At 47.4% G+C, this 27,888-nt stretch overlaps 1 protein-coding gene across 1 annotated transcript in view; it reads right to left on the reverse strand.

Moving 5' to 3' along the window:
• The window catches only part of LOC138473432 (myosin heavy chain, clone 203-like), a 422,216-nt gene that overhangs the window by 236,645 nt on the left and 157,683 nt on the right, over nt 1-27,888 (reverse strand). The gene's annotated exons all lie outside the window — the stretch shown is intronic.

Consider the following 27,888-nt stretch of genomic DNA (forward strand, 5'->3'; position numbering starts at 1 on the left):
GGCCACAGGTAATGCGGGGGTCCCATGTGGTGTGGGCTGCCTGCGGGGTATGGTCACAGGTGATGGGGAGGCCATGTGGTGTGGGCTGCCCGTGGGGTATGGTCACAGGTGATGGGGGGCCATGTGGTGTGGGCTGCCTGTGGGGTATGGTCATGGGAGAAGCCATGTGATGTGGGCTGCCTGTGGGGTATGGTCATGGGTGATGGGGGGCCATGTGATGTGGGCTGCCTGTGGGGTATGGTCACGGGGGATGGGCGTCCCATGTGGTGTGGGCTGCCTGCGGGGTATGGTCACGAGTGATGGGGTCCCATGTGGTGTATGGTCATGGGTGATGGGGGGGCCTGTGGTGTGGGCTGCCTGCGGGGTATGTTCACGGGTGAAGGGGGTCCCATGTGGTGTGGGCTGCCTGCGGGGTATGGTCACGGGTGATGGGGGGGCCATGTGGTGTGCTGCCTGCGGGGTATGGTCACGGGCGATCGGAGGGTCCCATGTGGTGTGGGCTGTCTGAGGGGTATGGTCACAGGTGATGTGGGGGATCATGTGGTGTGGGCTGCTTGCGGGGTATGGTCATGGGTGATGGTGGGAGCCCATGTGGTGTGGGCTGCCTGCGGGTATGGTGTGGTGTGGTGAAGGGCTGCCTGCGGGTTATGGTCACCGGTGATGGGGGCCATCTGGTCTTGGCTGCCTGCGGGTTATGGTCACGGGTGATGGGGGGGCCATGTGGTGTGGGCTGCCTGTGGGGTATGGTTACAGGTGATGGGGGGCCATGTGGTGTGGGCTGCCTGCGTGGTGTGTTCGCGGCTGATGGCTGAGGGGGGCTGGCTGTCCCTTGAGGAGGCGTCTGCTTCCAGGGGAGTTATGCGTTTATCGCGAGGTACGCGTGGGCCTTTCCACACAATTTGGCTGGTGCAGCGGGGTATGCGAATACGCTGGTTTGCGGAAAGGGGTACGCACGGGCCTTTCCACATGATTTGGCTGGTGCGAGCGGGGTACGCGATTACGCTAGGGTACGCCCGGGCCTTTCCACGCAATTTGGTTGGTGCGAGCGGGGTACGCTCTGGTTTTTCACGCAATTGAGATGGGGGGCTGTGTGCTGTCCCACAAATGTCACGGGGCCTTGTGCCGTAGCAGGCATTTCACTGGCTTTTTCCTGTGCACGGGGGCATGTTGAGGGCGTTACTGGCGCTGCTTGATGTTCATTGCGTCACGGGTACTGATGCCTCGGAAAATCTATAAATACGTGTGCTGCGCAATTGATGGTTTGCGCCACGGCTAGCGTACGCTTGGCACACACTCCTTCTTGGCACGCGGTGCTTGCGCTACATCTGCGCTGGATTCCATGAATTGGGGTCTTAATCTTTCTATTAGTGTCTGATAGTTGGATTGGTTCATCGCAATTCGGCCCAGATTTGAAAAAGGCTCAGAGTGAGCCGAAACATGTTATCGCTTATGGGCTTCACTTCACCATTTAATGTGTGACAATACAACACAATTAAATGATCTTATAACTTGTGGCGCTGAGTCCTGGAATTTCTTCTATTCTGCATTCCTTGGAACGGTTAGGCTTTACTACCGTCTGTTTCCAGAGACCCGCGACACCCATGTACTCTCAGATACAATAATCCACCATTATCATCATTTTTTTCCTCGTTTTAATTTTGGGATTATAAGGTGTCGCCCTACAGAGCAACTTACCCCAAAGCCAGAGTTTCCACTAATGTAAATGTTCTGTTCTATTCCCTGAAAGCTGCTAACATCTTGACATAAAAGAAGACTAGTGAAGTTGTTGCTATTCTAATTTGGAGGTTCCAATTGAAGTACTTTTCTGTTCTTGTTGTTGAAGAAGTAGACGGGCAGGCGAGTATGCCCGTAGGGCAAGAGGTGATTGCCCAGAAGATACCTGGTGAAAGAGTAAGTCAGGTAGTAGAAGGTGCAAGTGCTGAAGAGTGGTACTAGAAGAACACAACTACTATGACATTTGGGGAAGGGTTGTGAAAGCTGGCTGAAGAAAAGTTACAATTCTTCCTGCAGTTAAAATTATGGGAAACCACCCTGACCAAATTAATTGTTATTACAAATGTGAGACAGCTCTTATCCCAGGCGGAGTGCGAGCTTGTGACATTCTCAAGGCACTTTACTGAAGCAACAGAACTTTGTTAACCTGAGTGCAAGAATTTAAGAAATGTGTTGGAACTCTGTATTAAACTGGATTTCCTTGTTTTTCCTTTGAACTGTGGAGAAAACCTCTATTTGGATCTAGGGAAGGGAAGTTTGCCCAGACCATGACAAGAGACATTGATCACATTGTGAACCGGGTCATATGTTATACATTGTTGTTGAATTAAATTGACATATGTTTCCTTTTTGCTTTGACTGGTGTATAAGTGTGAGTGTTAGATATCCCTTAGTTAGAGTGTTTCTTTTAGTTTATTTTAGGCAGGGAAATCCTCATCAGGGTAAAGATAGTAAGGCGTTTATCTGACCCCTTTATCAAAATGGCTAAGGTTGAAAACTTTTCACAAAGTTGTTTGCCTCGCATTTCTGACCCCTCATAGGTCCCAGACCTTGGATTAGCAAGCCTGTTATTTTTTCTCACCAGGCACTATGACACAGCAGAGGAGTTTGGAGACATCTCCAAACTGTGGAGGGTCCCTGACGGTTTATAGTCATAATGTCGAAAAAAAAATGTCGACAGACAAAAATGTCGAAAAAAAAATGTCGAAAATAATAATGTCGACATCCTATACTTATAATGTAAAGTCATTTTTTCGAAAAAAAAATGTCGACTTTTTTTTTTTGACATTATGACTATAAACCCTTAAAACTATCAACACCTCACCCAACACCCCCCTGCCACCCCCCCACACCCCCCAACCACCCTTTCACCCCTCATACTCACCACATACCAATTATTTATTTATTTATTTATTTATGTATTCAATAAATAAATAACCTAAAAAAGGATCATTTACTATGGGGGGGGGTCCCCCCCAACCCCCCCTCACCCAACACCCCCCTGCCACCCCCCCACACCCCCCCAACCACCCTTTCACCCCTCATACTCAACACATACCAATTATTTATTTATTTATTTATTTATTCAATAATTAAATAAATAAAAATTGTATTTACTATGGGGGGGGTCCCCCCCAACCCCCCCTCACCCAACACCCCCCTGCCACCCCCCCAACCCCCCCAACCACCCCTCATACTCAACACATCATATATATATTTATTTATGCATACACTAAATTAAATTTCGAAAAAATATCGAAAAATGTCGACATTTTTGTTTGTCGACATTATTGTTTTTCGACATTAATTTGTCGACATTTTGACTGTCGACATTATTGATGTCGACATTATGACTGCACACCTCCCTGACCCTGGTTGGCAGACATGGTTTCCTCTTTCCTCAGGTCTCCTAGTTTGAAAAGACTTGGTTCACTCGCCTGCCAAGCTCTGTGTTCCTTTGTATTGTTCTCAGTTCTTTTTATGGTCTCTTGACATCACATACAGACTTGATGTACTCCCCTGCCAAGTACTGCCTTCACATGTACACACACAGTTTTCTCTATGATTTTTTGATTTCACATACAGGCTTGGTTTATTCCCCTTCCAAGTACTGTCAGATATATTGTTCTCACAATTCACTTCATGGTTTCTCTTATGTGACAGTCCTGGGTCACCTTCCCACCAAGTACTGCCACAAAGAGGTTTCTGCCTTCTTATCACTTGATATGTATTTCTCTCAGAAAGGTTGCAAACCCAGTTTCCCATGTTACCATATCTTGGTACACTGTCCCTTAGGATCGCCTAGGGGCTATCTTCTTTCACCCACATCTCACTTGTTATGCTTTTCAGGGTTTCCTTCACCCTCTGGGGATCCCCAATTACAGGCTCAGCCCCCCAGTTCCCTCTAGGGTCTTGGCTGCAGCCCTCTGGTTGGTCGCAGTCTTCCCTGTGTTCTTTTCTGCTTTGCCAGCTCTCTGGCGTTCTTGTTGGCATGCTGACTGACATGCTCTGCCCTCCAGTCCCACTTCGGCATCTCCCTCTTTGCGGGACTGCGTGTTCCTGTTGGGCTGCGCTGCTTGCAACTCCCACAGCCAGCCTCTCGGTTTGCTTAGCAGTTCCGGTGGCGACCGTCCCTTCAGTGTCTCCATGTCTGGGTCTGCTCTTGCCGGCCTTCTCTCTGAGCCTCGGTCCCTCTAGTGGTTCCTCTCTGGAGATTGACATACAGTTCTGTCCATTGTCAGTCTTTATGCTCCTAATCAGTAAGCCCTGTGACTGAACACTAGACCATTCAGATAAATTCCTCTGAGTGATCCATGAGGCTCTGCACCTCCTCCTAGTTTCAGTTTCTTGCTTCAGATCTTCATGGTATTCATACCTATTCTTCCTCGTCTCAGCCCTTCCTACTTGCATACTACAGAAATGCATGGGAGGGTAGGGGTGAAGGGGAAATGGGGGTATAAGGTGGATCCACTGGGTATTAGGTGGATTCTGCGTTCTCCCACTATAGTCGTCAATGGTCCCAAAGGGGGATTCCCCTCCCACAAGTTCTACCCCCGGGGTGACTATAGGGTATCGGCCTAACCTCCAAGGCTCATAGAAAGGGACTCCCCCCTCCACCCCAGGAACCAGTGATGACATCCGGGGATTCGTCACATTGTGCACTGGCATTTCACAGAGACAGCAACCATGATACTGCTTGACCACTTATCAGCCTACAACGCTAAATGCTATCCCCCCACAGCTTCTTCCTCCAGCATCTTCATAGCACTTGCAGGAACAGACCTCTGGTAGATTAATGACCTCCTCATCCCGAACTCTCAACAGTGTCGAGTCTACTGGACTAAATTTCACATCTTTGGTATGACCATATCCCAAATGGAAGAGGGACGTAGTTTTGCTGTGATTTTGCAGCTGGCTGGTCATCTATTTTTCTCAATATTTTACATGTGCTGTCCCCTATTTTAGTAATGGCCATGGGCTTTATTTAAGGCCATCAGGGACTGTGCTGTGATACATCAACACGTTTATGACCTCTGTCAGTGTGGGCCCAAGGGTTATGATATGGTCTCCGAAGAAGGTGGCTTGCCAGGGTATTATTTGGGCAGATTAGGCCTTCATGTGGTGACTGAATTGACCAAGGTTTCAACTGTCATTGCAGTGAAGAGGGAGTCAAGATGGATTAGTGACAGGGCTAAAAAAGCCATAGTAGGAAAATGGCCTTCATTTCTTTGCTTGATAAATCTGATGATAGCAGTATGTTGCTTAATGATGGCAGCCCATGGGCTGTGGGGGACAGTCTGTGGTCTAATGATGGCAATCCTTTGTCTGAGGATGGCAGTCTGTGGTCAGATGATGGTAGTCTACAGTCTGAAGATAGCAGTTATTTTCTGATGGTGGCAGTGTAAGATCTCATGGTAGCTATATGATCTGCTGATGGCAATCTATGATCTAATGATGGCCGTCTTTCTTCGGACTGTGGCAATCTACAATCTGAAGATGGCAGTCATTTTCTGATGATGGCGATGGCCCTGTAGTTATGATGCTAGCAGTATAGTCCGTTGATGGAAGTCTGTGGTTGGACGATGGCGGCTTCTGGTTGCATGATGGAGTCTCTTGTCAGATTACACCTGTATGGTCTGCTGATAGCAATCCATGGTGTCATTATGGTATTCTTTGGGAAATTCACAGTTTCATTGTGGGGAATTACCATTTGGCAAGTGTGTAGAAGCCCATGCTTTTTTGATTTGTATTCATTAATAAAGCAATGCAGGTGATTTAATCTTAGAAAGAGTGGCCTGCTAATAAGGCCGCCCTTTCAAAGGCTCCATGCCAAAATCACAGCACACACCCTCCACTGCACCAGTCTCCTAATCTGCAGCTCATGCTCTCCAGTGGCACAGAGCATGTCCAGAGGTCACATATGCCCTGTTTGACAGCTGCTTTGACAGCCAAGTCACTGCAGTGCAGAGGCTGCATTTAAATCTGCACTTCTCTCCCAAAGCCACATATATATGAGCGTTACTATCCTGGTGGCAGATGTAAACCTTACATATAAGGTATCACTGAGTTTAGGGAAAGGGAAGGCATCATGAGTTGGACACGGACAACAGGTTCAAGTTTGTTAACAAAGTTTCATTAAATTCAAAATGCAGGGTGGAGTAAAGCCTAACTTGCTCTATGCCAAGGTGGGATTTCCCTACCTAAAGAAAACTAAGGATAATCTGCGTCAGGAAGTCCAAATCAAGTGTCTGTCTGTGTCCAAAACCTATACTTGCCCACACAACTAACTGTATACAATGCGTAGGGATGTCAGAATCAAAATGAATAGTGTTCAGAATAAAGTTCTGAGCTTCTTCCAGCTCTTGGCTTGCAATCAGCTTCCCCTTCCCAAGTTTAAAGTAGTTCATAAAGCACAAAGGTTCCCTTCCCCATGAGATCAAATCTTCCAGCTTTTCAAAACACCACAATTAATTGGGACACTTCCCAGCTCTTTTGGTATCGGTACTTTTCACTGGTTCTCCTATATAGTTCTGTTTCTTAGCTTCAAAATCACATAAGCGGCTGTTGCAAAACACAACATTCTTTATGGATGCTTTAATTGGCTTTTCCATACAGGGGACACTCGGTCTAGGCACAGTTGCCGGGCCAATTGGTCCACCCATTACAGGTCACGCAACTGATACCCCTTCTTGACTGCTTTCCATAAACAATTGGCCACTGCTTTCCTTTGACAGTGAAGTTTAGTTCTTTCGTCAGTGTCACACTCTTCTAACACTGTTCTGTGGCTTGCTTGGCCACCATGCACTTTGTTACTCTTTTCTGTATTCCTCTGGCTCCTACCAACACAGGGTTCCACTTAACCTACAGTTCCTTGAAATCTTTTAGCTTTGCCCAACACTTGTTTCTCATCTCACACCCTGCTTGGTATTCTCTTGGCTTTGCCAATACTTGTATCTCAAACAGTACATTCTGTGGTATCTGTTGCATGCACCACCTTTCTTTCACTCCATCCACGAGTGCTCAAAACTTGCTTTTGCTCTTGGCGGCATTGCTCATGAAGTCTTTCAGTCTGTTCAGTATTGTGAGAAACCTAAAGATGTCCCACTCGCTAGTCCCCGGGGATCTGTCATCCAGGTGGCCAGGACATGGCCATTGCTATTGGAACCAGTTCCTGGGCATGGACCAGTGTGGGAGGATCGCCTGGATGGGCGGTCTTGGAGGAGTGGAAGTGGGTGCCCCTTCCTTATAATACTCTTTCCCATCATACCAGGTAGGATATCTAGAAACTCAACACCCCCCCCCGCCCTCCCCTTACACACAAACACTTTCTCACGGGCCGTTTATCGCGAGCAACAGTGGACTAACACTAGAGCAGTATACCTGACATGTCCCAACACAAGTGTCAGGCAGAGTCAGGCAATTATTGCTAATTACACATACCTGACTTCCAGCACACTTCCCCACATGGATAAAAGGCGGAGCACGAAAGCCCACTTAGAGTGAAGACAAACGTATGAGGAAGCAGCTGTTCCAGGACGGCGGTTTAAATCGAGGAGAAAGGCTGCGAAACCAGGACGACAAGGAGCGAATTGCCCTTGCCCTTTTCAAAAAAGGATCGCGAGTTTCAGGAAACCTCAAGGAAAAGAAACATAAGACCAGGGAGAACAGCTGACAAACAATGCATCATTGTCGAAAGTACACGAGGCCTCAGCTTTGATGGCCAAGGCGGGGAGAATATCTTGCCACTGTGGTACCGTCCTTGACTCCGACAACAAAGCGACGACAACAAGCTCAGCACAGCCAGTGAGTAGGGAGAAGATAATAACCAGCCGTGCCATGTGATGCTCAAGGTTGCAAGCGGCAACAGTGTATGAACTGAACTTGTATACGATTGTACTTTAAGAAACCAAGAACGGTGTCAGAAACAGAGTGGTCCAGCACCACGTGGGTGCTCACTCAAAGGTCTCTGTTTTAGTAACCCAGAATGTATAAAAGATTGCTAAAAGGTGAATCGGAGTGGTCCTGCAATGGGTTTAGAGGAATCCCATGCCCATTCGAAAGTCTTCAATCGCCTACGTGTGGAAATTGGTCTGAGGCCGGAAGAGGGGGACTAATTGTGAAAAGGGGGTCTGAGCCCAGCAGAGGGTAATCCTGGGGTGAATAGCAAAAACTAACCAGGAAGAAATTGTGAATTAATCGGTCTGAACCCAGCTGAGGGGGAACCATTGTGAATGTTGGGGTATGAGCCCGGAAGAGGGTGATCCAAGGGTGAACAGTAAGTCACCCTACGTGAAATCCAAGGCAGGAACCTTTTCTTTTTATTGTTTATAGAACATCAGGCCCTCTGAGGCAAGAGACTTTGCATCAAAGAGACTGGGGCACAGAAAGGCGTAAAGAGTGAGGGCAAGCAAAGGTTTAGACACAGATGGATTTTGTTTTGGACGATCAGACATCAACAGCCTTTAGAAACATCAGTTAAGGAAACCATCCAACTAGAGTTAGGGCCAGTTAGGCATTACACCAACCCAGGAACCTTAGTAAATAAAGGTTTTGAAATTAACATTTTTGAGTCTGTGTCTCTCTTGATACCATGCTTCTCTCATATATGGTGTCCGAGGTGGGATTCAGTTCAATTGATAGAATTTGAGAACCTATGCTACTTATAGAGTTTCCACCCCAAGGGGATAAAATAATTGTACAGGTAGAAGATCAGGACCAAGTCGCCATAATAAAACAGTTTACTCTGGGGAAGACCAACATCCTGCTTAATCATCAAGACTTATACTTTGAAGATCAACTCCTGCTTGATACTCTTCTTCCGTCTACTTACCACCTCAAGCAGTGGGACCACCTCCTTCTGAAAGGCAGATATCGCCATACTTATATTAGACCTAGTGGGTTGGGAGCAGCACTTGTGGGGGGACGGTTTGGCAGCTAAAGACATCCCCACTGACTCAACGAGATTCCCCCCTTCATCCTCCAGAACAACTACCGGGGAGTAAAAAGGGTTCAGAACAGGAATCAGACACCAGCCCTGAACATTTTTAGGATTCTATTTTGAGAGGGAAGTCAGAAAAAACTATTACTCTACCCACAACTATGGTCACCCTGGAGGAGGTGTGAACCCGTTTAGCTGACCATCAAATTGAGTCAGAAAAACGGTTTCAGGAAGGGTTGGACAGGTTGATAGCAGTGCAAGTGAAAACTAATATTCCCCAAGGAGTCCTACAACCTTATAAAGAGGGAGAGGATGTAGGACATTTATTTTCAAAGTCTTTACAGGATTAGCCACAGACTTTCAGTGGACCGTTGATCTCAAATTCTGCTACTTAGGACCCCTTCTGAAAGGTGAACTTCAAACGTCTTATCTGCTCCCGAATCTCCCCAGAACAGCTTCCTTTCTTGAGATCAAGGAAGCCCTTTTGCAAAGGGTGGGACAAACCAGCAACTTTTATCGCCATAAATTACAGAGTTTAAAACTGAGCCAGGGTGAGACACCTATTGAACTAGAAGGAATAAAAAAAATACCCTCTCCCTATGGCTAAGAAGCAAAACATTGGCTGAAGCGCTTTATGAATTAATCATAAAACAGTTCATAAATGTACTGCCAGCTCTTCAAAGGGCCATATTACAGCTTAATAAACCCACTCTCACCCTGGCAATTGAAACTGCTCAAAATCATGCAGAAGCGAACCAGCATTTCCATTCTTTGCATCGGAGTGATGAGAAAAAGGAGGGTCGAGGGACTACCCGTCCCTATCCCTCTTCACAGGATAAGACGGGAACCTTACTTCCAAGAAAGAGCAGATAAAAGACCAGAATTCCAAGGCAAAGAAGAAATAAAACAAAAATAAAACAAACCAAATAAGACCATCTCACTGGGGTGTTTCTCTTGTAAAGAGCGTGGACATCTAGCCCAGAACTGCCCCCAAAACCGAAAGGAAGAACCGATGGAAATCCGATGTTTAATAGATGAGGAGTGAGGAGAACAACAGGGAGAAGAGATAGAAACAGAAAGTGCCTGTTGCTGTGACATCCCCACTTCATCTACTCATAAACCGGTTATAGTCAAAGGGATTGCAGTACAGGCCCTCATTCATTCAGGCAGTAAGCAGACCGCAATAAGATCTGACCTGGTCCCCCTTGAAAACATCAAACAAGGGAAAAAGTGTTCGAATCACCTGTGTGCATGGGGATAAGGAAGTCTACCCCAAGATCCCTATCTACGTACAGATTCGGAATAGGGATACAATCATCACATCCGCAGTAATACCAGGTCTACCGGAAGAGTTGATATTTGGGAGAGATATTCCAGGGTTCTCTTCTCTCATTCAAAACATTCAAACTAGAGGCTCCAGATTTTCTCCTCATTGCCATTGGCAGGAAGAGCCTTTCCATTCCAACTCAGAAATCTGGACTTGGCCCACCTACAAAGGGAACAATCTGAAAAATCCTTAAACTTCCAATAGCCCTGCAGCGGGTGACCATTGTTCTTGGGGAAGGGTATGTGAGAAACCTAGGGGTATTCTCCCATTAAGACCCAGAGAGTCCTCCATTTAGGTGGCCTGGGGAGGGCCATCACTCTTGGATCCCAACCCTGGGGGTGGACGAGCGAGGGAGGATCACCTGCGTAGGGGAATCTGGGGGTTGCCTTTGTGGGAATACCCCAGACGAGAAGCGGTATTCTGACGGGGCGATAGAAGAGCAAGTCCTGGATGCCTTTATGGGGTACATTGATTCCCATTACCCTAATCCAGGTCTTATTTTCTCTAATTCCAATCCCATCATCAATGACCCAAGGGGGAGGAAGAAAAGAGTCAATCGCCCAAGGTGGGGAAGGAAGAAAAAACAACTAAAACAAAGACAGAAGTCTGATATTAATATCCCTTCATCCTCTCCCAATCTAGATCACAGGGAATACCATCAAAACCCATGTATGTATAATCAATCATCAGGTATATGGAAGGGGCAACCATCCCCATAGGGAAAACAAGACTGGAGGATTTCCTTATGTCCAATGTTGATTCCCTGATAGAGTAACAGGAAATAGATCTACCGTCCAAAACCCTTGCATCACCTCCTCCCCATTTCCACCTAATACCCAGATGAGGAAGAGGCAACTGGGAGCACTGAAGCTTATCCATAGAAACAACGTGGGGAAAAGTAAGGGAACCCTACTATAGAAAGAACTCAATTTGTTGCACTAATAGAGTCAGGCATTTAATAATGACCACTCACACCTGACTCCACTTGACTTTAGAAAGTTGTGGTTTTTCACAAGAAGGAGAGTGAGCTGGGGTGCTGTCTGGACCAGAGAAGCCAAGGAGCAGAGAGCAGCTGGAGTTGAAGCCTGGAGGAGAACAGTGTGTGAGACGCTGACCCAGTGTTTGTAAGGGGCTGCAGCATGGCTAGGGAGCTGGAGGAAGTCAGTCTGTATCCTGCCGGTGGCGTTTGGTGCAATGCTCGGTGGCGTTTGATGCAATGCTCGCTCCCTTGGGTCGTGTGCAGGTCTCAAGTGTGTCTGAGGGGAAGGTGGTGAGACCTTGACCTCAACACTGTGTATCCGGAGGGACCAACAATCCGTTGTAACGACCTTGCGGAGATAAGCCTACCGTTCCATCCATGTTACCAAAATTGGACAAGGTGGTTTATAATTTGCTTGCGTTTCCAATCTGTTTGGATCCCTTCTGGTGTACTAGAGGTGTGGGGCTGATTGATGGCTTAGAAACCGATATTCATCCCTGGATCACTGGTGCCCCGGAAGTTGATTCATCACATGACCCTACTTCTAAGAGGGGTTTCCCTGCCTCAACCAGTACTAAGGAATCTGTCAGGATGTCCGGCAAAAGCAGAAGCATTCACGGTCATGAAGAAAAAGAGATGGTCTTCTTGGTCCAGAAGAATGGCTCCCTTTCTTCTGGACGGCAGCCAAAGTTAATTTCCAGAGGATGCTGAAACTAAATGTACTCAGAAATTGGAAATGAAAGTTTCAGAAAGCCTCCTAATTTCCGAACCCTTTTCTAGCTGCTCACTGGTCTTCGTTCGTGGCTTCTGGGATGCTCGCCCCCACTCCAGCACCTCCTTCTCTCCCTCAGCTCTGTGGCGGTACCGCAGTGGCTTCCTGCTTTCAGGCAGCGTGCTCTGTGTGGATGATACGATCCAGCTCCTTCGCCCAGCTAGTTGCCCGAGCTCTGGCTTCCTTCTACTACTCAACCACAGTAGATCTGTCAGGGATGTCTCTACTGGCTGGCAAGCATCCCGTTCTTTGCACTTTTGTCATCCCAGGCCCTCCAGCGGCTCACAAAGCTTCAGGTTTCTCGAGGGAGGATCTCTCTCGGTTCAGATTTTCTGCTATTTTTATTGGATTTAGTTATATATTTGTATAGCGCACACAACCCGTGGGAGTCAAGGCAGGCGGAAGGGAGTTCTAAAGCATAGCTGCGGAGATGGGGAAGGTATAGCCTCCAGCTTTGGCACACTTGAACCTATGAGTACATAGGCGGTTAGCATAAGCAGTCCGAGTGGGCCTGGATAAGGCAGGTTTGGAACGTCTTAGACAGGTAGCCCGGGGCGGTGTCACGGTAGCGGTGGGTGATGGTGAGGATCTTAAATCTGATCTGTTCTCGGATTGGGAGTCAGTGTTCTTTTCTCCTAGCTGCAGTGATGTGGTCTTGCATCGTTGAGCCCCAGTGTGGCTCACCAGGTGTTATTCTGGATGGTTTGTAATTTGTTCAGGTTTTTCTTTGATGCGCCTCACAGGAGAGGGTTACAGTAGTCCAATTGTGCACCAATAATGGCCCTGGCAATGTTCAGGCAATTGTCAGTTGAGAGGAAGGGTCAGCTCGCGTTGATGAAATTGGTCACGTAAGCAGCCAAAGAGGCAGTGGCGTTGATGGGTCAGTGTGAGCGTGGCATCGAGATGGAAGCCGAGTGTTTTGGCAGCCAACGAGATGTGGATGTGGTGATTGTCAATGGTAAACAGCTGGTAGTCTGTGCTGAGCTTGGCGAGTTGTGAGGGGTTGCCAACGACAAGGAGTTCAGTTTTCTAATTGTTGAGACACAAGTGATGGGATGCCATCCAGCCTTGGATTGTTTCATACGTGGTGTTAATTTATTTGGAGTCTAGGCGGTGATCACCAGTGAGGGGGAGGAAGATCTGGGCATCGTCTGCCTAATTTGTATGCTTGATTTTGAGAGAGTCAAGGAGGTCAAAGAGGGGTTTAGTATAGAAATAGTCGAGAGTGGGGAAATACAGGAACTCCACACGTGATTGTTGTTGTGAAGGAGGAGCGGTTGTTGGTGAAGACTCGTGAAGTGCGGTCAGCCAGGAAGCATGCAACCCATTTGGTGGCATCTGGAGAGAAAGAGGCGGTGGCGGTTAAGTGGTAGAAGTGGATGGATTGATCAACCAGGTCGACGGCTGCAGATATGGCCAAAATCATAAGGAGTAAGAGGTTTCTTGAATATCTAGCGTTGTCCAGCTGGTTCTTGAGATCGAGGGGTGCCGACTCAGCTCCATGGCCAGGGCGGAAGCCTGATTGACATGGGCTCAGGATGTGATGTCACTCAAGGCATAGCTGAATATGGGGTATGCAACACAGTCTGATCTTCAAGAGGAAAGGAACTGTGGTGATGGACAGGTAGTTGGTGTGGATGGCGGGGTCGAGAGAAGGCTTTTTGAAGAGGGGTGAAATCGATGATTCTTTTAGTGAGAGTCGGATAGAGCAGGAGGCAAATTATGCATCAATGATGTCTGCGATTTGCGGCACTAGGAGGTCTGTGCACTCTTTGATGAGGGGCACAGAGGGGCTGCTTTACATTTAGCCGGTCAGATAGCACAGCATGCTAAGCGTTCACCCCTGATATCTGTGTGCAGCCTGCTGTGGCAGGTTCAAATCCCGGCAGGGTCCACTCAGCCTTTCATCCTTCCGAGATTGATAAAATGAGTACCACTCTGTGGGATAATAATGTCTTCTGTTATTTGATGTCATGATCTCTGCTTCCAAAAGATCAGGACTTGCCCGACTCCCTTGGAAGCAGACCCATAACCCCGGTTCCGAGTGCCAGCCAGTCCCAATTGGGACCTTTTGGACCCTGTCCTGGCGCCAGTGGCACCAGGCTCATAAAGATGCCCAGTCCCCAGCGCTGGAAGCGCCGGGCTCATAATGCTTGGGTGGACTTACCTGCAGCAGACCATGCTGCTTACTTACCTGCCAGTTGAACCCCTGATCCTCTTCTGTTTGGGACTACTTTTCCTGTTGGGTGGGGCAGGAGCCACTCCCTAGGTTCAGAACACTGGAACTCTTCTGGAAAGCAGGAACTCTTTTCTTACCTAGGCGTGGCTGTGGAAGGAGACACCTAAGCACTACAGGAGGCTATTTAAACCACACCCGATGGATGAATCTTGCTTTGCGTTATTCTGCATTCTCTGCAGCAGAACGCTCATCGTGTCTTCTGCTTCTGATCCTGTGCCTAAGGGAACAAAGGCTTACCATCCTGGAATCCAGTCTTCAGCAGCACCTGTAAAGACAAAGAAAGAACAGGTTAGCACTACGGTCTTCAGTGGCAGCGCATCTCTTACCTGGTCCATCGGCTGTCACCAACGCCTCGCGCTGCATTCCGGCATCTGAAAGACAAAGGCTTTCCTACTCTTCGCATGCTCCGGAGGTCTTCGCACTGCATTCCGGCATCTGAAAGACAAAAGCTTACCAGCTCTTCGCACGCTCCGGAGGCCTTCGGCGCTGCATCCCGCATCTGAAAGACAAAAGAAGGTGCGTTTAAAGACATTGGGCAACTTTATTACTCACGTGCCATTACTCCTTCCCACGCCGAATCCAGTGGGTATTCCAGCACCCTTCAGCTTCTCTAAAGCTCCGAACTTGTACCTGCAAGATAAAAGGGACAGTTAGTGCGCATCGTGAAGCAGGCTACAAGCGCTTACTTACGTGCTTCCAGGCGCTTCTATTCCTCACGCGGGTTCGATCCTCAACTCTCATCAGCCCGCCATCCGCCATCGCCGGAACCCTGCAAAACAAGAGATATCATTACAAAAGACTTTTAAGACATTTGAAGTGCCCAGAACTTACCGTTCGTGCAGTTAACGACGGACAGCAGTCCTCTGAGGTCAAGAGGCCTGCACCCTTATCCAGTGAAGAAACTGGTTACCGCACCCTGCCCCGAGGCAGATGGAGAGCTCGGCGTTCACTTACCTAAGGTGAGGGCGTTAACCTTTGGGGTTCTACAGGAGAAGAGAAAGGGAAGAGGAGAGAGGCACCCAATAACCCCAGTTCATTAATCCCATATTTTCTATCTGCAGACATCTTATTCTTCGAGTCAGACATGCAGTGCACAGAGGTCCATCCCAAAGAGCCAACCGTGTGTTACACATCACCTTTGAAGATACGGCATTCACCCAGTCAAGACCGGCGCCTCTGCGGGAATCAGGTGAGCGTTACAGAACGCAAAGCCCTACTGCAAAACTCCCACCCAGGCGCTATGGAAACCTCGAATACCGACCAGCTAGCCCAGTTACTTGGGGAACTAAGAGCAGAAGTGCATGCAGCCCGTCAGGAAACAAATGCTCTAAGAAGGGAACTGATTATTTCCAAGGAGCGAACAGACGATCTCGCTAGACAATTGCTACAGTCACAAGCCGGACAAACTCTGTTACCCGCATCAGGGGCAAATCTTCCTTCAACATCCTCTACGAACCCAGTGCAGATCAACCTACCTGGGAATGTACCTCTGGCTCCGCCCGAACGATTTTCTGGTGACCCAAAGAGGTTTGCAGTATTTATTAATCAGTGCCGGTTGCACTTCTTATGCCGGCCAGCAGCCTTTCCAACTGATCAAGCTAAGGTAGCTTTCGTGCTTTCGTACCTTAGTGGCAATGCGGCAGACTGGTCGATCCCTCTAGTTAATCAAGATGATCCGGTTCTCCATGATTTTCAAGCTTTTCAGCTCAGTATGGAAAAACTGTTTGCAAGACATTCACAGGGGCAGGCCTTGGACAATGAGCTCCTTTCATTGCGACAGGGTAATCAAGACCATTTGGCTTATATTGCGTCTTTCAACAGACTGATAGTGGAAACTCGATGGCCTGAGGACAAAAGGATTACGCTGTTTTATAGAGGTCTACGTGGAGAGCTCAAAGATGTGTTAGCCCAAGTAGTGAATCCCCCGCAAGACTGTTCGGACTATATTGACTTAGTCGTTCAAATTGACCACAGACTGCAGAACAGGAAGGCCGATCGTTCCAAGTTTGATGCTCGAGTATTTTCCAAACCACCAACTCCTACCAAAGGAGTAGACTCCGGGGAACCCATGCAAATAGGGGGCCTGAAAGGACCACTAACACAAAAGGAGCGGGAAAGGAGAAAACAGCTGCAATTATGCCTCTATTGCGGAAACTCGGGGCACTTTCTTCGAGACTGTCCGGTGAAACCAGCCAAGAAGGCAGTAGGAGCTGCAGTTACCAGGGTCACAAACTCTGAGCAGGGAAACTACCTCGCCCGACAAGAATAGAGGTCCTCTTGCCGAGCGTTAAAACCAGTTCCGTGACCTCGCATTTCGTGATACCTATGGTCCTCATTAGCCCTGAACATCCGGATCGATTACATGCGATTGAAGCTTACGTCGACAGCGGTGCCATCGGCAATTATGTGGATCATGAAATGGTTTTGAGGATGAATCTGACTCTTTGTCCAAAGGCTGTAAAGGACGTCATTACTACGGTGGATGGTACGGAGATAGCCTCCGGACCAGTAACGCATACCACCCAAGAAGTGACGCTAGTTAGTCAAGATGGACACCATGAGAAGATCGTGTTCAATGTGATCAAGGCCCCTCAGTTCCAGATTATTCTAGGAATTCCTTGGTTAGAGAAGCACAATCCTCAGATCGATTGGCGAGCAAGAACGGTTACGTTTCCAGAATGTGTCTCTACTTGTCACCCTCGACCTGCTGTTGCACTGGCAGCAATTTCCACGAATGCTCCCCAGTTACCTCCTGAATACCTAGAATTCCGAGATGTTTTCCGGAAGGATCAGGCTAACTCTCTACCTCCTCATAGGTCTTATGACTGCCAGATAGACCTGATACCTGGATCTACTCCTCCTTGTAGTAGAATTTATGCCCTCACCGAGCCTGAGAATCTTCACCTCCGACAATACCTGGATCAATACCTAGCGAATGGGTTTATTCGTCCTTCCAAGTCCCCTGCTTCCTCAGCTTTGTTCTTCGTTCCAAAAAAAGAAGGGGACCTTAGAACTTGTATAGATTATCGCGCCCTGAACCAGATCACCGTTAAGAATAGATATCCGTTACCTTTGATCCCTGAACTCCTGGACCAAGTCAGAAAAGCATGCATATATACAAAGCTGGATCTTAGAGGAGCCTACCACTTGGTACGAGTAAAAGAGGGCGATGAATGGAAGACGGCCTTTCGCACCAAGTATGGGCTATTTGAATATCAGGTCATGCCCTTCGGACTTTGCAATGCCCCGGCCGCCTTTCAATATTTTATGAACAATGTCCTCAGAGAGCTCATAGATGTGTGTGTTGTTGTTTACATTGACGACATCCTCGTTTATTCTTCATCGGAAACTGAACATCGGAAACACGTGAAAATGGTCCTCGAGAGATTGCGGCAACACAAACTTTTCGCTAAGTTGGAAAAATGTGTTTTCAACGTGACTGAAGTTGAATTCTTGGGATTCATATTATCACCTAGCGGAGTGCGTATGGATTCAAAGAAGGTCGATGCAATTCTCAAATGGCCATCGCCATCCTCCGTAAAAGGTGTTCAAAGCATGTTAGGCTTCGCTAACTTTTACCGCAGGTTTATCCCCGAATTCTCTCGAATAGTCCAGCCCATCACCACATGTTAAAGAAAAACAAACGTTTTGAATGGTCTACCGAGGCGGAACAAGCTTTCCAGGATTTGAAGACTAGATTTATCTCTGCACCGATCTTAAAACATCCTCGCCCAGAACTCCCCTACATCGTTGGAACTGATGCTTCGAGCCTTGTCATGGGGGCAGTTCTATCACAAAAAGACCCAGTAACCAATCAGTTGCATCCCGTGGCATTTTGGTCCGCAAATTCTCGCCTCCTGAAATCAATTACACTATTACTGATAAGGAACTTCTAGCTATCAAGTCCGCCTTTAAGGCTTGGCGGCATTATCTTCTGGGGGCCCGACACACCGTTACTGTGATTACAGATCACCGAAACCTGCAATATTTGAAAACCGCAAAAGCTCAATCCTCTAGGCAACTCCGTTGGGCACTATTCTTTGCCGAGTTTGACTTCTTAATTACCTATCGACCTGGTACAAAAAACGGTAAAGCTGATGTCCTTTCTCGGATGGGAGTGGAAGAACATTTGATCAATCCTAAACCTGCACCTATCATTCCCGAACAAAGAATTCTAGGTGTAATCGCCACACAATCCATAGAGGAAGTTAAGGATAAAGCCAGGCTACTGGTAACTCCAGCAGACATACAGAATTGGCATCTGCAGGGAAAGGACTTTACGGTGAAGGACAACCTATTATATTTCCAAGAACGGTTATACCTGCCCAGCACAGATTTACAGAAAAAGGTAATCTCTTGTTATCACGATTCTTTAATGGAAGGACATCCCGGTATGACCTAGACCTCGGAAAAGATCAAGCGCTACTTCTGGTGGCCGTCTTGGAAAAAAGATATCAGAGACTTTATAATGTCCTGTGGAGTATGCGCCCAAAACAAGAGTCAAAAGGAAAAACCAGCCGGCCTCTTACGCCCTATTGGCATCCCGCCTCGCCCTTGGCATACGCTTTCTATGGACTTCATCACCGATCTACCTCCATGCTCCGGATACAATACGATCCTAGTAATCGTGGACCTATTCTCCAAGATGGCGCATTTCATTCCACTCAAAGGCTTGCCAACAGCAGCAACTCTGGCCCGAGAATTTCTCGAAAACATCGTCCGACTGCACGGTTTTCCTTCAGTTCTAATTTCGGATCGAGGTAGTCAATTTATTTCTCATTTTTGGCAAAGTTGCTGTCGGTCGGCTCAAATTGATGTGAGACTTTCGACCAGCCACCACCCTCAAACCGACGGACAAACTGAGAGGACCAATCAAACTCTGGAACAGTATTTGCGCTGCATGCTACAACAAACTGAAAAAACTTGGAAAGATATCCTTTGGATAGCCGAATATGCCTACAATAACTCTGTCCACTCGGGAACTGGGAAGACCCCGTTTTTTCTTTTATACGGTAGTCACCCTCGAACCTCGGAGTTGGATCCACTCCAAGATCTTGGAACACCAGCAGTAGACCACCTGCATTCTACAATCACCCAAGCCTTTAAGGAAGCCGTTTCTCACCTTCAAAGGGCTAAAGAACAATACAAGAAAGGAGCAGACCAACATCGGAAGGAAGCCCCCCAATATCAAGTAGGAGATCAAGTCTGGTTATCCACCAAATATCTACCTCTAAAAGGACCATACACATTCAACCCAAGATACCTTGGTGCCTATTCCATCACTACCATAGTAAATCCAGTAGCGGTCAAGTTGGACTTGCCCCCTCACATGAAGATACATCCGGTCTTCCACGTCTCTCTATTAAAACCCGTGCAACCTCAAACCCGACTAACTACATCTCCAAAACCTATTCTAGTTGATGGAGAACTCGAGTTTGAAGTCAAAAGCATCCTGGATTCCAAGATCTCCAAATCTAAACTATTTTACCTGATTCACTGGAAAGGCTACGGGCCCCAAAAAAGATCCTGGGAACCTGCAGAATATGTCCACGCGCCTCGTCTAATCAAAAGATTTCATCGAACATTTCCTAACAAGCCCAAACCCCCGGAGAAGCCCGGTTTGGGAGGGGCCTTGAGGGGGGGTGCTGTCATGATCTCTGCTTCCAAAAGATCAGGACTTGCCCGACTCCCTTGGAAGCAGACCCATAACCCCGGTTCCGAGTGCCAGCCAGTCCCAATTGGGACCTTTTGGACCCTGTCCTGGCGCCAGTGGCACCAGGCTCATAAAGATGCCCAGTCCCAGCGCTGGAAGCACCGGGCTCATAATGCTTGGGTGGACTTACCTGCAGCAGACCATGCTGCTTACTTACCTGCCAGTTGAACCCCTGATCCTCTTCTGTTTGGGACTACTTTTCCTGTTGGGTGGGGCAGGAGCCACTCCCTAGGTTCAGAACACTGGAACTCTTCTGGAAAGCAGGAACTCTTTTCTTACCTAGGCGTGGCTGTGGAAGGAGACACCTAAGCACTACAGGAGGCTATTTAATCCACACCCGATGGATGAATCTTGCTTTGCGTTATTCTGCATTCTCTGCAGCAGAACGCTCATCGTGTCTTCTGCTTCTGATCTTGGGCCTAAGGGAACAAAGGCTTACCATCCTGGAATCCAGTCTTCAGCAGCACCTGTAAAGACAAAGAAAGAACAGGTTAGCACTACGGTCTTCAGTGGCAGCGCATCTCTTACCTGGTCCATCGGCTGTCACCAACGCCTCGCGCTGCATTCCGGCATCTGAAAGACAAAGACTTACCTACTCTTCGCATGCTCCGGAGGTCTTCGCACTGCATTCCGGCATCTGAAAGACAAAAGCTTACCAGCTCTTCGCACGCTCCGGAGGCCTTCGGCGCTGCATCCCGCATCTGAAAGACAAAAGAAGGTGCGTTTAAAGACATTGGGCAACTTTATTACTCACGTGCCATTACTCCTTCCCACGCCGAATCCAGTGGGTATTCCAGCACCCTTCAGCTTCTCTAAAGCTCCGAACTTGTACCTGCAAGATAAAAGGGACAGTTAGTGCGCATCGTGAAGCAGGCTACAAGGCTTACTTTCGTGCTTCCAGGCGCTTCTATTACTCACGCGGGTTCGATCCACAACTCTCATCAGCCCGCCATCCGCCATCGCCGGAACCCTGCAAAACAAGAGATATCATTACAAAAGACTTTTAAGACATTTGAGGTGCCCAGAACTTACCGTTCGTGCAGTTAACGACGGACAGCAGTCCTCTGAGGTCAAGAGGCCTGCACCCTTATCCAGTGAAGAAACTGGTTACGGCACCCTGCCCCGAGGCAGATGGAGAGCTCAGCGTTCACTTACCTAAGGTAAGTGAAGGAGAAGAGAAAGGGAAGAGGAGAGAGGCACCCAATAACCCCAGTTCATTAATCCCATATTTTCTATCTGCAGACATCTTACTCTTTGAGTCAGACATACAGTGCACAGAGGTCCAGCCCAAAGAGCCAACCGTGTGTTACACATCACCTTTGAAGATACGGCATTCACCCAGTCAAGACCGGCGCCTCTGCGGGAATCAGGTGAGCGTTACATTTGAGCACTCTGAGACCTAAGGGTGTGTAGCGCTATATAAGAAATACATTATTATTATTTAGAAGCTTTGAGACCCTTAAGGATGTCGGCGACCTCTGGCGTCATGACTGAGGGGACGCTGCATTGAGGTGAGGATTGTGGGTGCAGATGAGGGCTGGTAGTTGTCTGGGGGGTGGTATTGATAGTGGCTAGTTAGAGGTGGATCTTGCTCTGTAGTCCAGCTGTTTTGACCAGGAGTGCTTTCTGGACATCATTGCACCAGGTATCGTTCTTGGTGACGATAGAGGGGGTGGGGGTGAGATAGGGTATTCCAATTCTTGTACGATAGTAAATAATTTGCGAGAGTTTGACTTGGCGTTAGCGATACGGATGCTGCAAGTGGATGCTTTGGCCATTTCGATGGCTTTTATTTAGGCTCTGGCAAGTGTGATGAAGCATGATTTGTTTGTTACTGTTGGGCATAGGTGCCAGGTGTGTTCGCCAGAACGTTTTTCGGCCCACAGGGCATGGAGCTCAGAGGAGAACCAGGAGTTGGTACGTGTGGCTCGTTTAGGGGTGCATTTCTCATTGGTTGCATTGATGTTAGAGTTATAATGGTTGACCAGGCTGTCAACGTCGAGATCTGTAAGGGGTTTAGTTTTTCGAGTAGTGGCCAGAGAGTGTTGCTGGTGAGGTTCCGGGAGCAACGAGAGGTGACAGGAGCAGAAGGGTGGGGGGGGAATTGTCTGGGGGTGGGACAGTGAACGTTATGAAGTGCAGAACAGACCAGGCGCAAGCGGTCTTGGTAAGGATGGTGATAGCCAAGGATGAAATCCCCTAGTCCAATGACTTTGGAGTTGGTTTTTAGGTTGCTCATGAGTAGTTGTGCGAAGTCATCTTCAAAAATGGTGGGTGGACCAGGAGGGCGGTAGATGATGTGCATCGTGATCGTGGAGGTGGGTGCCAAGGACAACTTGACAGAAAGCGGCTGGCCATTTGAGAGGGGGTGAAGGCTAGGTTGCAGTTGGCAAGGGTGTCTTTGTATATGAGCCTATTTCAGGTATGTTCTAGCCAATAGAAATTCTGTGCAGACTAGATTGCTCACAATGGTTTCTGCAGGTGATCTTCATTCTTCTGCACTTCCTTGTCCCAGTACTGACCTTGCTATCTCCCAGTGGGTCAGTTGATCTCTCCCTCGTCTCACTACAAAGGGGATACAAGTCCCTTTTGGAGTCTCCACTCTTCCTCTTTGTAAAGACCGGAGGGGGGTGTCTGTACTGCTGCTCTCTATATGGTAGAGAGGCACAGAAGATCCAAGCCAAGATTCTCTATTGTTGGTAGCAATGGAGGAACAATCAAGGCCTAGCTTCTCAGGAGGTGATGCAGGCAGGTTCTTAAATACAGTGTAGTCCCCAAGCACCCACAAAGGAATGTCCACACACTATGTTAGTTAAAACACAGCTCTTTATATAAATAAGGTTCACGTCATATACACAATCACAATAACACACGTTGTGCTCTTACAATTCTAAAATGTTAAATATATACAGTTCTAGGTGGTACCACTATTGCTCTGATTCCATTAAAATGCATCAACTGTAATCAGCTCAAATAGCATACGAATCAACACAGTAAAACAGTATCAACCATAGATTTAGGAGGAAGATAATTTGGTTAGACAATTGGCAGAATACTGGCCCCGTTACCTAGACACAGTTCTGTGTGAGGATCCCCCCCACCTGGGCAACCTGTAAATGAAGGCGCACCTCAGTCCTTATATTGTCTATTAAAGTCTTATTTTCTTCTATAGTTCTGCAACCCAAATGTACCTTGTGTTATAGAGTTCTTAGTCAGGGAATCCACGGGCCCTTCTGGAGCGCGCTCCCTTTGAAGCAGGAGCCACGGGTCGTCGAACTTCCGGGATGAAGAAAAGGTGAACATTGTCATTGAGGCAGCAGCTTCGGTCCTTGCGGTGCTCGGTGACGATCGGTCGAAAACGTCCTGCAACAGGGGAGGCATGCGGTGCACCTCGACGAAGATGGTTCATTGCCGCAAAGAGTCAGTGAAGAACTTTGGCCCAGAAAGGCGAATGGGAGGCGACCACGGCTGGCTTCAGTAGCTTTGTCGGCGTCTCTAAGATCTTATGGTGGCGGGAAACCCACCGGCGGATTCTCCTCAGTCATCAATGGCCTCGACTTTCTCCGGCAGGATGAAAGCGGTTGACAAGGGTGAACAAGAGAGTCCTTGGATCAAATGTTCTTAGGCAAAGGAGCACTGCGGCTCCGGTCGGCGATGGCCCGACGGTGGACGGCTGTCTGGTGCATCTCTTCGTTCTCCTTAGCAGTCCCCTTCTCCGGTCGGCAGCCTTTCGTAGGTCTGTCTACCAGGGAGCTTCGTCAAAGATCAGCTGGTGCACGATGGTCCCTCGTAGCCCGGGGAGAGATCTCCTAGCCATGTCCTCTCTTGGATCAGTTCATTGAAGGCACAGCAGCTTTCAGATTAGCAGAGGATAGCAGCAGCAGTTCTTCTTCTTCCAGTGGGCTTCAAAGTTAAGCATCAGTTTCAATGTCAGTTTCTACTTCAGCTTCTGAATGATTTCTAGCAGCGAGAGGGCCCCCAGATATACTGTTGATCTCCCATTAACTCTGCTGGGTCACACTCAGGCAACCAATCATTCAGAAGGGCATTCAGACAGTCGGGCAGCCAATCAGGCACATGGTGCATTCAGGCCATTCTTCTCCATCCCGACACTCCCAACACAGAATGTGGATTCGGACAAGCACTCTGCCATTCAGCACTACACACTGCATTCATACCAGTTTTCGGGCAGGGCTGTCTCAGTCATTGTGTCAAACACCAGATACTAGACACCCATAACACAGAATGTGTATTCGTCAAAGAAACACCATTCACCCAGGTCCCATCCCACGGGCGTACCCACAACATACAGTCCTTGGTAAGGCTCTAGACAATCTAGCCTGGACTTCCCCACAACACCATGTATGGAACTTCCATCCAACAGCCAGTCAGGGGGAAGGGACAGAGTCAGGGCTTCCCGGGACTTCGGGAAAAGTAAGGTAACAGGTGATAGAAAGCAAGAGGCCACAGGGCCATCTTGTTTCCTATCAGGAATCCACTGATTCCAATCACAGGGCCTGGGCATCCCAAAATGGAGGATGCACAGGGTACCTGTCAATTCAGCACAGTGCTGCCACCAGCCTGTACCCTGCTCTGTGGGTCACACACAGGTGCCCGAAAACATGCACTAGGAATACAGGGTTGTACTCCCACCCATGGGTGCCATAAGGGTATCCCAAGGGTCTGTTCACCAAACCAAATACAGGAAGAGCCGCACTGCAAGGAGTCCCACATGGACTCCTGCGTGGAAAACAAGACAGAACAAATTATTTAAAGCAATAAAAGACAAGGATTCAGAGGCCCTGTCCCTCTGATGCATTTCCAGCATCACACTCTTCCCAGTGCTTTCTATATGACTGATATGGCAAATGTACATAGGTACACTAGGGAAGGTGTTACAGGTAGGGGGGTAGGGAGGTGTGTTAGGTTGGCAATGGGAATAACATGTTCTCCCCAGGTCATCACTAGTCCCATAGAGGGATCCCCTCCCCATGAGATCAACCCACTAAGTACCACCCCTAGGGGGACTCTCGGGTAGTGGCCTCACCTCCCCTGCCTCATGGGAAATAGCTTCCCTTAGGGGAAAAGTGATGACATTTGGAGATTCGTCCCTCAGTCTTCAGTCATATCATGAAGTCTGCGATGGTGATAACAGTCTTTGGTCTTTTGATGGCATCTCTGTGGTCTGCTGAAAGGAGTCCATGGTTTAATGATGGCAGTCTACAGTGTCATGATGGCATTTTATGGACTAATGATAGCCGTTTCTGGTTGGATGACATCAGTCTGTAGTTATATGATAGGAGTTTCCGATTGGATGACAGCTACATGGTCTGCTGGCGGCAATCATGGCCTAATGACAGCAGTTTCCATGCTCATGATGCCAGTCTATGGTCTGAGGATGCCAGTCTATGGCCTGAAGATGGAGGCTTATATCAGATCATTGCAGTTGTGGTCAGAGGATGGCAGTCTGCGGTCGGATCTTGGCAGTCTGATCAGATAATGGCAGTCTCTGATCGGATCGCAACTTTATGTTCTTCAGTCTAATGATGGCAGTCTACAGTCTCATGATGGCAGTCTCGGTCTGATGATAGGAGCCTGTGGTCTAATGATGACAGTCTGTGGTCTGATGATCGGAGTCTTCATTATATCTTGTACTGCCCATCGAATTCTAGAATTAATGTTTAATACTGGTACTGGTGTTATTCCATTAAGTGACTTCATCTGATCATGATCTAACTTATCTGTACTCTTTGTGAAGGCGTCTCTGGCAAAGTCGGCTGAACAGCCACAACGTTCCTTCAAGTCCGATGTCACCAAGACTTTTTTTTAACAAATCTCAAGTGCAGTTTGACCAGGGTGCAAAGGGGCAGTGGCATTTAGTGACAAATCGCTTTGGAGTCCTCTGAGGTGTGGTGCTGGAACCCAATACATAAATCAAAAAAGTCAAGTGACCGTACGTGCATGTTAAAGAAGGGGAGGCCAAATGGAAACCTTTTGGGTATGTCTAGGTGGCCCCAAAAAGAATAAGGAACATGTTCACTCTTCATTTCCACTGGCCACAAATGCATGCTTGACCTCTCCAACACTTTATCCCAAATTACTCAATGCTGTAAACTTCCTAAATCTGGTGATGCATTGCATGAAGAGTGCTCGTTTCAAATATGGACAAGAGTTCTCTCAGCATGAGGGGGTCTTCCCTTTGGGGGATGTTGCATTAGGGCAGAATTGTTTAGAGATCTGAAAGATGGCATTAGATCTACCTTCTGCTTAAAATCTTGCATTTCATTTTGGATTAACTTGCTTAGAAGATTTATTTCACAAATGATACTGTGGAGTTTTATTGGTCTCAAAAGTCAGCCGCCAAAAACAAAACAATTTAACGGGGAAAAAAGGGAGGATGGGTTCACCGGCGTCCACCTACACTTTAGAAGAACAATCTTATAATCATACAGCATTAAAATAAAAAGGGAGATTTAGGGGGGGGGGGTGGACAACAATGGAAGCAAGGTGACAAGAGGAGAGGGTGTAAGTGAGCACAGAGAAAAACACTAGGTGACAGGAAGGTCGTGGCAACAAGCAGAGAAGCTGTGTCCCTCTGAAAAATAACATTCAAAGATCAGACTTTAAAAGGCAAATCAAATCAGCAAAAGGTAAATGCCGAAACATAGTTTTTTGGCCAGATACTCTGCACGTGTTCATTGCAAAACTCCACCAGAAAAAAACAAATCATAGAATTTTAGGCGTTGTGATTTTTGGACACTAAAACATAAAACGGATACCCTACATCCCAGAAAGACAAATATGTCATTAACGGAAAAGCTTCCAAAAGGTGTAGATATAAATTGGAAATATGTTTGAGGGACTGGCGCGTAAAGAACAAAAAAAGGGAACTAACCATCAAACAAGTCTTGCAGCTTATTTTTTGTCATTAGTGTGCACACGCTGAAGTTACAGTTTGGAGACCATGCAGATCGCATTTAGAAAATATGTAGCGAGGATATAGTTGTAGTTTGGAGAGGTTAGAAGTCGGATTTAAGGAGACTGTAGCTGGACTAAAACAAATGCAAGTCTAATTTCAAAAGATGTATTTCTTGTACACAGAAAATAGAGGTTTGTTTTAAGAAATGCCATTCTAGTTGAGAGAAGCTGTATCATGCGGAAAATGGAGTAGAGGTTTTGTTTAGGAAACATGTTGGTCTAGTGTAGAGAAGATGCAGTCCTAATTTAAGAACAACCCTGATCTAGTTATATTTCTAGGTTAGAGAAGAGACAAGCCTAGTTTCAAGAAGATGAAGTTCATCATTACAGGAGGTTTGGTTCTGTGTCAGAGATGAACCGAGATGATGCTGGTCCAGTTGGCTGAAGATGCAGTTGTAGCCTAGGCAAGAAGATGCTCTAGTTTGGAGAAGATGCTATTTGAGATTACAGAAGCCACAGTTCAGATGCATAGACGTTGCAGTATTAATTCTTGTTTATTAAAGTTAATCCTTAAAGCATACATTGTTTCAGTTTATAAAAGATGAACATTTAGTTCAGAAATTATGCAGGTCGAATTTTTAGAAGGTGAAAATTGGGTTTAAAGAAGGCACGGTTAGATTTTCAAAAAGGTACAGTTTGAGCGTAAGGAAGAGGGTGGTTTAGCTTGCGGAAGACACGTTTCTAGTTTAGGGAAGTTGTTCTTATACGTTAGAGAAGACATTGTTTAAAGAAAATGCAGTTCTTGAGTAGGGAAGCTGACACTTCACAGAAGAATGCATTCCCAGTTACAGTATGTGTAGTTCTAGTTTAAAGAAGAGCCTCTTCCAGTTTGGAGAAAGTGCGTTTATAGTTGAAAGAGGATGCAGCCCCACTCACAGGAGATACAGTACTAGCATTCGGAAGATACAGTTTTAGATACGAAAATAT

This window comes from Ambystoma mexicanum, chromosome 8 (assembly GCF_040938575.1).
Source record: "Ambystoma mexicanum isolate Mex_15411 chromosome 8, UKY_AmexF1_1, whole genome shotgun sequence".
Taxonomy (NCBI): domain Eukaryota; kingdom Metazoa; phylum Chordata; class Amphibia; order Caudata; family Ambystomatidae; genus Ambystoma; species Ambystoma mexicanum.